The sequence below is a fragment of the Crocodylus siamensis genome, chromosome 15, assembly GCF_052110815.1.
Source record: "Crocodylus siamensis isolate JL-2025a chromosome 15, ASM5211081v1, whole genome shotgun sequence".
NCBI classification, from domain to species: Eukaryota; Metazoa; Chordata; order Crocodylia; family Crocodylidae; genus Crocodylus; species Crocodylus siamensis.
Window position 1 is genome coordinate 33,104,167 of NC_143409.1, and position 9,225 is coordinate 33,113,391.

Here is a 9,225-nt window from a genome sequence, read left to right on the forward strand (position 1 = left end):
ATATGGTAATTTTTATTCATGATGGAGAAGGACAGAGGATACTCTTTGTTTGCAAAGCCTTTATTAGTCCGGATTTGTTGTTCCCAACTGGAAATATTTGTTACCCCCATTGCTTTTCCTCTATATTCAAAATTTCTGAATACGTTGAATAATATTTCTGTTTGCCCATCTTAACCCCTTTACTTGGAGTAAGTATTTTCCTCCATATTTTATTTACTTGGACTTTTAATGCCCCATACATTCTAACTGCTCTCAGTCTCAGTGGTCAGTGATCCAGCAGCAATTGGTACAATAGTTCAGAATTTAAGTTGAGCCTTCCTTCAGTCCTTTCTGAGTCCAACTTCCTCCCCTCGCACAATATTTTTTCCAACTGGGCAAATATCATGAGGTTCTTGAAACAAATATCTGACCTCTGCACCTACATAGCGTGCTCATTCATTACACAATACTTCATTATTGAATTTTTATTATTAGAATTATTTTCATTAGGAATTTTTTCAAAACACTATGCCAAAACATGTCTATCTCTTTCTGTAGCTTGTTGTCTTTCTCCTAACATGACTCTCACACAAGATGTTATGCTATCTTTGTTGTAAAATTCTCTGACTTCCTAAATTTGCCTAGATAACAGATATGGAGCCCTAGCAATCAAGGAGGAGAAGCAGGAGCATGTTTGATCAGTGGAAGAGACCAAGCCAGACCTCCCCAAGGCTGGGAGGATTAAGACCACTGCTACCAGAGGAAACGATTGGTGGTGGTAATTGAAGACTCCCTTTTTTAGGGAATGGAGGCAACCATCTGTCTGCCTGACCTGTTGTCTTGGGAGGTCTGCTGCTTGCCCAGAGCCCAGATCCTAGATGAAACAGAAGGATTACCAAGACTCATCTTCTGACTACTATCGCATGGATATGTGGGCACCAATGGTACTACCAATGATACAACCCTGACCAGATTAAGAAAAAAAGTGACTCTAGGTTCTCTTTGATCCTCCCAGTCAATGGGAAGGACTGGGCAGGAGAAGACACATCCTGCAAATCAATGCATAGTTGCACAGGTGGTGTTGCCAGCAGGGCTTTGGCTTATTCAACCATGGAATGCTGTTCCAAGAGGAAGGATTGATAGGAAGAGTTGGGATCCATATGAGAAAGAGAGGCTCACTAACTATTGAGGAAGGCTTTAAAGTAGGTTTGCTGGGGGGTGGAAACCAAAGCCCTGAAGGAAGTGGGGAAGCAGCTGACCTGGAGGAAGTAGGAGGGGGCAACAGGGGAGGCCTGAGAAAGAAGGACAACTGGCTAGTTACCTCAGGTGCCTGTACATGAATGCATGGAGCCTGGGAAGTAAGAAAGAAGAATTGGAAGTCCATACACAGTCATGCAACTATGATGTGATTGGAATAATAGAGACTTGCTGGGATAGCTTGTATGACTGGAGCACTGTCATGGATGGGTATAAACTGTTCAGGAAGGACAGGCAGGGGAGAAGAGGAGGAGTTATATTTTATGTAAAAGAGCTGTGTGATTGCCCAGAGCTCCAGTATGAAACTAGAGACAGGCCTTTTGAAAGTCTCTAGGTTTGGGTCAGAAGGGAGAGCAACAAGGTTGATGTTTTGGTGGGTGTGTGCTATAGACCACTAGTCCAGGGGCATATGATGGATGAGGATTTCTTCAAACAGCTAGCAGAAGTTTACTGATCACAGGCCCTGGTTCTCATGGGGAATTTCAATCACCCTGACATGTACTGGGAGGGCAAAACAACTATATCCAGGCAGTTTTTGGAGAAAGTTGGGGAAAACTTCTTGGTGCAAGTGTTGGAGAGACTATCTAGGGGCCTGCTAGTCAGTCTTCTTGACTTGCTACTCACAAGCATGAAAGAACTGGTGGAGAATGTAGAAGTGGATGACAACTTGGGTGGCAGTGATCACAAGATGATTGAGTTCAGGAGAAGGAAGGAAGGAAGAAGAGCAGCAAAGTAAGGACCCTGGACCAGAGGAAAACAGACTTTGACTCACTCAGGGAACTGATTAGAAGGATCCCCTGGGAGGCCAGTCTGAGGAGGAAGGGAGTCCGGGGGAGCTGGCTGTGCTTTAAAGAAGAGTGCTGAGAGTGCAGGAATGAACCATCCTCATGTGCAGGAAGACTAGTGAGTATAGCAGAAGACCAGCCTCGCTTAGCAGGCAACACTTCAGTGAGCTAAAACACAAAAAAAGAAACTTACAAGCAGTGGAAAATTGGACAAACTACTACAATAGAGTATAAAAGTATTGCTTAGGCATATAGGGTTGAAATCAGCAAGGCCAAAGTGCAATTGGAGTTGCAGCTATCAAGAGATGCGAGGGGTATCAAGAAGGGTTTCTACAAGTATGTCAGCAATAAAAGGAAGATCAGCAAAAGTGTGGGTCCTGAATGGAAGAGGCAACTTAGTGACAGATGAATCAGAAAAGACTGAAGGCTGAATGCCTTTTTTACCTCCATTTTCACAGGCAAGGTCAGCCCCTAGAGTATTGCACCTAGCAGCACAGTTTGGGGAGAAGGTGGGCAGGCAAGAGTGGTAGAAGAATACATGAGGGACTATTTATAAAAGCTGGATATGTAGAAATCCATGGGACCAGAGGTGATTCACCTGAGGGTACTGAAGGAGCTGGCTGATGTGATTGCAGAGCCACTGGCCATTATCTTTGAAAACTCTTGGTGATCAGGAGAGGTCCCAGATGATTGGAAGAGGGCAAATATAGTGCCCATCTTTAAGAAATGGAAGGAGGAGGATCCATGGAACCACAGCCTGGTTACCATCACTTCAGTTCCTGGAAAGATCCTGGAGCAGGTCCTCAAGGAATCCATTTCTAAGTACTTTGAGGAGAAGGTGATTAGGAACAGTCATCATGGATTCACCAAGAGCAAATCATGCCTGGCCAACCTGATTGCCTTCTATGATGAGGTGACTGACACTGTGGATATGGGAAGAACAGTGGATGTGAATATACCTTGACTTCAGCAGGGCTTTTGATATGGTCTCACACAATATTCTTGCAAGCAAACTAAGGAATTATGGGTTGGATGAATGAACTGTAAGGTGGATAGAAAACTGGCCTTATTGTCAGACTCAAAGGGTAGCAATTAATGGCTTAATGTCTAACGGGAAGCTTGTATCAAATCGAGTGCCCCAGGGGTCAGTCCTGTTGAAGATCTTCATCAACAATCTGGAAGATGGGATGGAAGGCACCCTCAGCAAGGTTGCAGATGACAGCAAGCTGGGTGGACTAGTAGATATGCTGGAGGGTAGAGCCAAGATTTGGAGAGACCTCAACAAATTGGAGGGTTGGATCAAAAGTAATCTCCTGAGGTTCAATAAGGACAAGTGCAAAGTCCTGCACGCAGGTGGAATAATACCATGCACTGGTACAGGCTGGGGTCTGACTGGCTAAGCAGCAGCTCTGAAGGAAAGTATCTGAGGGGTTACAGTGGACAATAAACTGAATATGAGCCAACAGCGCACCCTTGTTGCAAAGAGGGCTAACAGCATGGTAGGCTGCATTATAGGAGCATTGCTAGCAGATCAAAGGAAGTAATTCCTCTCTGCTCAGCACTGGCGAGGCCACATCTAGAGTACTGTGTCCAGTTTTGGGTTCCCCACTACAGAAAGGATGTAGAAAAATAGGAGAGTCCAGTGGAGGGCAATGAAAATGGTAAGGGGGTTGGGGTACAAAACTTATGAAGCGAGGCTGAGGGAACTAGGCTTATTTAGTCTGGAGAAGAGAATACAGGGGAATTTAATAGCAGCCTTCAACAACCTGAAGTGGGGTTCCAGAGAGCTGGACTGTTCTCTGTGATGGCAGACAACAGAACAAGGAGCAATGGTCTCGAGTTGCAGCAAGGGAAGTTTAGGTTAGATATTAGGAAAAACTTTCTCACTAGGAGGGTAGTAAAGCACTGGAACAAGTTACCCAGAGAGGTTGTGAAATTTCCATTCTTTGAGGTTTTTCAGACCTGGACAGACAAAAGCCTTGGCTGGAATGATCTAATTGGGGATTGCCCTGCTTTGAGAAGGGGCCTGGACTACATGACCTCCTGAGGTCCCTTGCACTCCTAATTCTATATGATTCTATGTTTCTGTGATCTTGATTGATGCAGAAATACAGACTGGAGAATGACTGGATAGGCTGCAGTACTGCAGGGATTGACATGGGGGTTACAGTGAAGCATAAGCTGAATATGAGCCAACAGTGTGCTCTTATTGAAAACAAAACAAAATAAACCCCCCTGCCAAAGAAAAAGAAAAAAGCATATTGTGTGGTGTTAACAGGAGTGTTTCCTGCAAATTAAGGGAAGTGATTCTTCCACCTTCTCCATCATTAGTTTTGCCTCACCTGGGGTATTGTGTCCAGTTTGGGGCTTCACAGTTGAAGAAAAGATGCAGACAGATTGAAAAGATTCCAATAGAGAGTGACAAAAAATATTAGTGGCCTCAGAAACATGACTTGATTATAGTCTGCAAATGCCTGAAAGGGCATTATAGAGAGGATGGAGACAGCCTTCTCTCTGCAGCTGTTGGGGGTAAGACTAGGAACCTCAAACAGCAACAGAGGACATTTGGATTGGAGATTAGAAGGAACTTCAAGAGATGAGTGTGGTCAAGCACTGGAACAGTCTACCTAGAGAATCTATGGAATCTCTATCCCTAGAAAATTTCAAAAGCAGGTTAGACAGACACTTGGCAGGGATGGTTTAGTCAGGGATGATCCTGTCTTAAACAAGGGGCTCTTGTTGCTTGGACTACTTAAGCTCATTAAGTCCCTTCCAGCTCTACTTTCCTATGATCTTATCTTATTTTTATTGCACCATATTTTACTGTATGATCTCTGGGGGGTTTTCTTCCTAAAATTACTGGACTTAGAATCATGAAAAATAGAGCTGGAAAGGACTTCAAGAGATTAGCTACTCCAACTTTCTTACCATAGTAGAATAATTCTTATCCAATCCATTTCAAGCAACTGTAGTACAATTATGCCCAGTCATCATGCATTCTTTCTCTCAGATATTGACCATATTTAGAGGGTCACACTTAAGTACAGTATTTCTTTTTCTCTCATCTGACATCACTGGTATATCGGTCCATGATTGAAAGTCTCCACTAAAGTCAGTGGGGTGCAGCATGGCCTGATGATGAATCCAATTTGTAGTGTTGTTTCTTTTAAACCTACTACCAAATGCAGTGTTTCCATTCATGGGTGGATCTAGGATTTTTAAAATGGGGGTGCAGGTGGTATGTGTGCATAACATAACACATTTTTCTCTAGTTTAATGAGAAACTAGATGCTTTACTAATATATCAGGGCCTAGCACTATATTATTCAGTTTAAAACAAATATAGCCTTATTGGAATGTATGCTAATTTGCTAGATTACATATTAACTTTAAAAAAAAGCAAGAATCTAGACAAAAATGGTCAAAATAGTCTAAAGATATTGTATCATGACTGTAGTCATTACAGGCAACCCCTGCTTAATGCTGTTTCACTTAGCACTATTTCGCTAGAGTGCTGATTTCACTTTGATGCCCGATGCCCAAGTTCACTTAGCACTCAGCAAGTTTGGCTATAACACTCACAGGTATTGAGCAGGTAGCATTGGCAAGGAGCAACCCTTGCAGCCACCCCTCAGAAAAATCCTTAGCCAAGCACTTCAAAATCCCCTGAAATTGACACTAGCCCTGACGGTCCTGATTCTGAGTGCTGAAGGAAGCTGAATGAGCAAAAAGTGCAAGTGCATCTGTGCATACAGTTCATTACTTTATTATGTAATTTTATATATTATTTCAAAGTTCTAAGTGTCAAATAAAGCATTTACATACATTTAGATGGCTGAATATATTGATTTTATAGTAGTAGTAGGGGATTTCAGTGATTTTATAGTACAAGTGAGGAGCCCTGGGAATTAATTATATTTATTTACATTCATTCCTATGCGAAAATCGATTTCACTTAATGTCATTTTGCTTAGCGCTCAGTATTTTCCAGAACCAATTAAGAGCACTAAGTGGGGGTTGCCTGTATATGTACATCCCTTTTTTCAAATTGGTAAAACAAAATCTAGTCTTCTTGAGAATTTTGCCAGTACCTCTGGTACTTCATTGTCAGCCATTTCTACACCTGAGTTAAGGTGTTTAGCTACAGCTAAAAACAGTCTACAGAGCTGTGAAATAGAAGAGAGACATTACCAAGAATACCTAAAAGAAAAATTGCAGAACAAAGGATAGTTTGAATAGTGGAATATCATTCTAATATTATAAAATCTTTAGTCTGCCTGTCTGTAACACTTTATTTGCACTCCGATAGGTTGCCTCGGCCTTGGCCTGAAGTGGCAGGGTGGGGCGGGGGGAGAGGGAACAGCCCCGGCCCTGGCCCAAAGCATTTGGGGGGGGGGGGGGAATGGCTGCAGCCCCAGCCCACAGTGGTGGGGGAGGGGGCCAGATGCAGGCATCTGTCATTGCCCACCCCCCTCTCCTCCCAGTCATTCTTGATGGGCAATTTGCTAGTCAAAACCAATAAAGAGGAGACCTATAGAACGCCTATGGAATTAAGAGACATTATTAGGAATCAGGTAGATTATCATGATCTATAAAGGCAATTGATCCCCTCAGTATTGCCTGAATAGAAATGCAACTTCCCCTCACAGGTAGTTGGTTTTAAAATTTCAGTGAAGCAGGAATCCAAGGTGGGTGTAACTATACCACTTCACACCTCCTATATCTACCCCTGTTCCCATTGCTTCTTGGTATAACAATTCTACTTAGACCTACAGTAGGTTTTGTATTGAACTACTATAGTACTAAAACCATAGTTTTACTACTACTTCAGCTAAGGAACAAAATACCTTTGTTGAAAGTGGTGACATACCTATAATTCTCTTCAATGGATCAAATACTGGAAGACCCATGCCCACACTTCATGGATTGTGAATGATCATGACAGTCTGTTCTCTTTGGTGTTATAGAACTCTCTCATTTAGCAAACATTCTTCCAAACGGTTTCTTGTTAATAGCTATTTATTATTTTAAAGCAACCAATAGAGTTTTAATATCCCAGATCAATTTTTATTTCTGAACTGAAGGAGATTATTTGGTCCTTTACAGAGGTTGTTTGTAATATTCTGCCATGTCCTGAGCAGCATGTTATTGGTATTCTCCATGGTTAAGGTAATTGCGCACACCTTTGTTAGGTTAATATGTTATGCTAACCTTATACTTTTTGAAGGAAGATTAGGTAAATTACAGGAAAGGTTGGCATAGGGAGGGGGAATCCTAAATATTACAGCATGCCAACCTTTGTCTGAAAAACCACTTGTTAGAATAGGGAAAATTAATTCTACGGTACAACAATAAAAAGAATAATTGGGAATTCAACTTAATGGCCACAAACTCAATAGAAAGAAAGGGCCTGCTAGAGCTGGATGATGAAGGAACAGTAGCAGTGAATAATACATAAAAGAATATAGTGGATTGAATGTATGGTTCTATGGCCTCTTTAAAACCTTATGAATAGCATCGCAAAATTGAGTTAACTGAGGTAAGTAGTAATGAATCTAGAGATAGAAAGTTACAGAAAAATATTTATTTGACATCATATAAAGAACAAATACAAGTTTAAAGGTCAAAAATCAAATATCAAATGACTATGAATAATTTAGAAAAAATATACAAGGACAAATATATGTTTTATCAGGCGGTAAAGACAAACGTGACCTACATCAATAGCATACTGAAAGTAACATGTCTGATAATATAGATAAAGTATCTGAGAAAGATAAGCAAGGACTTAAATACAGTTATAGTTATAGTTAAGGAGGAAAATAAAGCCAAATGGCTACAAATGCCTATCCCTCAAATTCTGAGACAAGCCAATGAAAAAATGGTGTCCATGAAGAGAAAGCAGCCAAGATAGCTTGTCAGTAAAACAGGCCTGTGGCAGATCCACAGGCATTTCTAAAGCTTCAAATACAGATGCTCAAGGAAATTGCCAGGGAACCAGATGCTGCTGCTAAAAATTTCTTTTAGAGCATGGCATTCAAAGCCAGTGAATGCTATCCACAGAAAGAGATGGAAGAAAACTACATGCCCCAAGGAGATAAACAGTAGATGGCTAGAACACAGGTACTTGTAAAAGCAAAACTTACATTACTGAAGCAAAAAAAAATTCAAGATTTTTTTTTTAGCTCCAGATACAATTGACCTTAACAAACAGATTTTATATGGAACACATTTACAAAAATTTGTACACCTGATTTAGATATACAAATATCTGTAATGCTTTTGCAAACCAGATGCTATGTCCTTACCCATCTATATATGCATGACCAGTGAGCCTGGCTTAAGTCAAGTGAGCTTAAAAGGGGAGCATATATAACTATGTTCTCATAACTTTGAAAATGTGGGCTATTATTTTCAGTCTGAAATTAAACACCAGGCCTGAATAAAGTGGCAAGCATTCCATTCTGATTTGAGGATTGACCAACTCTGGTTCTGTCATGTGAATACACAAAGAAAGATCATTCGATGATAAGGACTTTTAGTTGGGGAAAATATCAACCACAGTAAAAAAGATCAAAATTATACATACCATTATAAATAAATAGCAGCAAAGAGGAAACCAACACAATTCCTTCAGAACTAGAGTAATAGGCCCCACTGTGGCCAAAGACCTCTGTATTAGGGCTGTGTGAAGCTTCAGTAGTTTATTCAATTCAGCAGAGATTGTCCCGATTCAGTGATTGAATCTCTGAATCCAAATCAAATCAGGAGACCCTTTAATCTCTCTGAATTGAATCAAAACCCTTCAAACTGATTCAGAGAGATTCAAAAAGATTCGACAGTTCAGATATAGACACAGCTTTAAATGTTTTTTCTACATTCTTCAAGGTACTAGGTGGCTTATGAATGCTGAGGTGGTGGGGTGGATGGAGTATCCCACAGGAGGCGGGGGGGGGCACTCTAGTGTGCTTGGCAGCAGACCTGGAAGTGGACCAGAAGCACCAGGGAGTGCAAGGGAGGCCCCCCTGCACCCCCTCCAGCAGGGTAACTAGTGCCTCCTGGGTGTGGGGGGGCACCTGGGGTCCTCCCATGACCAATTGCTGAGCTGGGGGAGTACAGGGGCCTCCCAGTCCATATCCAGTTCACTTCCAAGTACTTCTGGTCCACTTCCATGTTCAGTGCTGAGCATGCGGGGAGGTGGGGG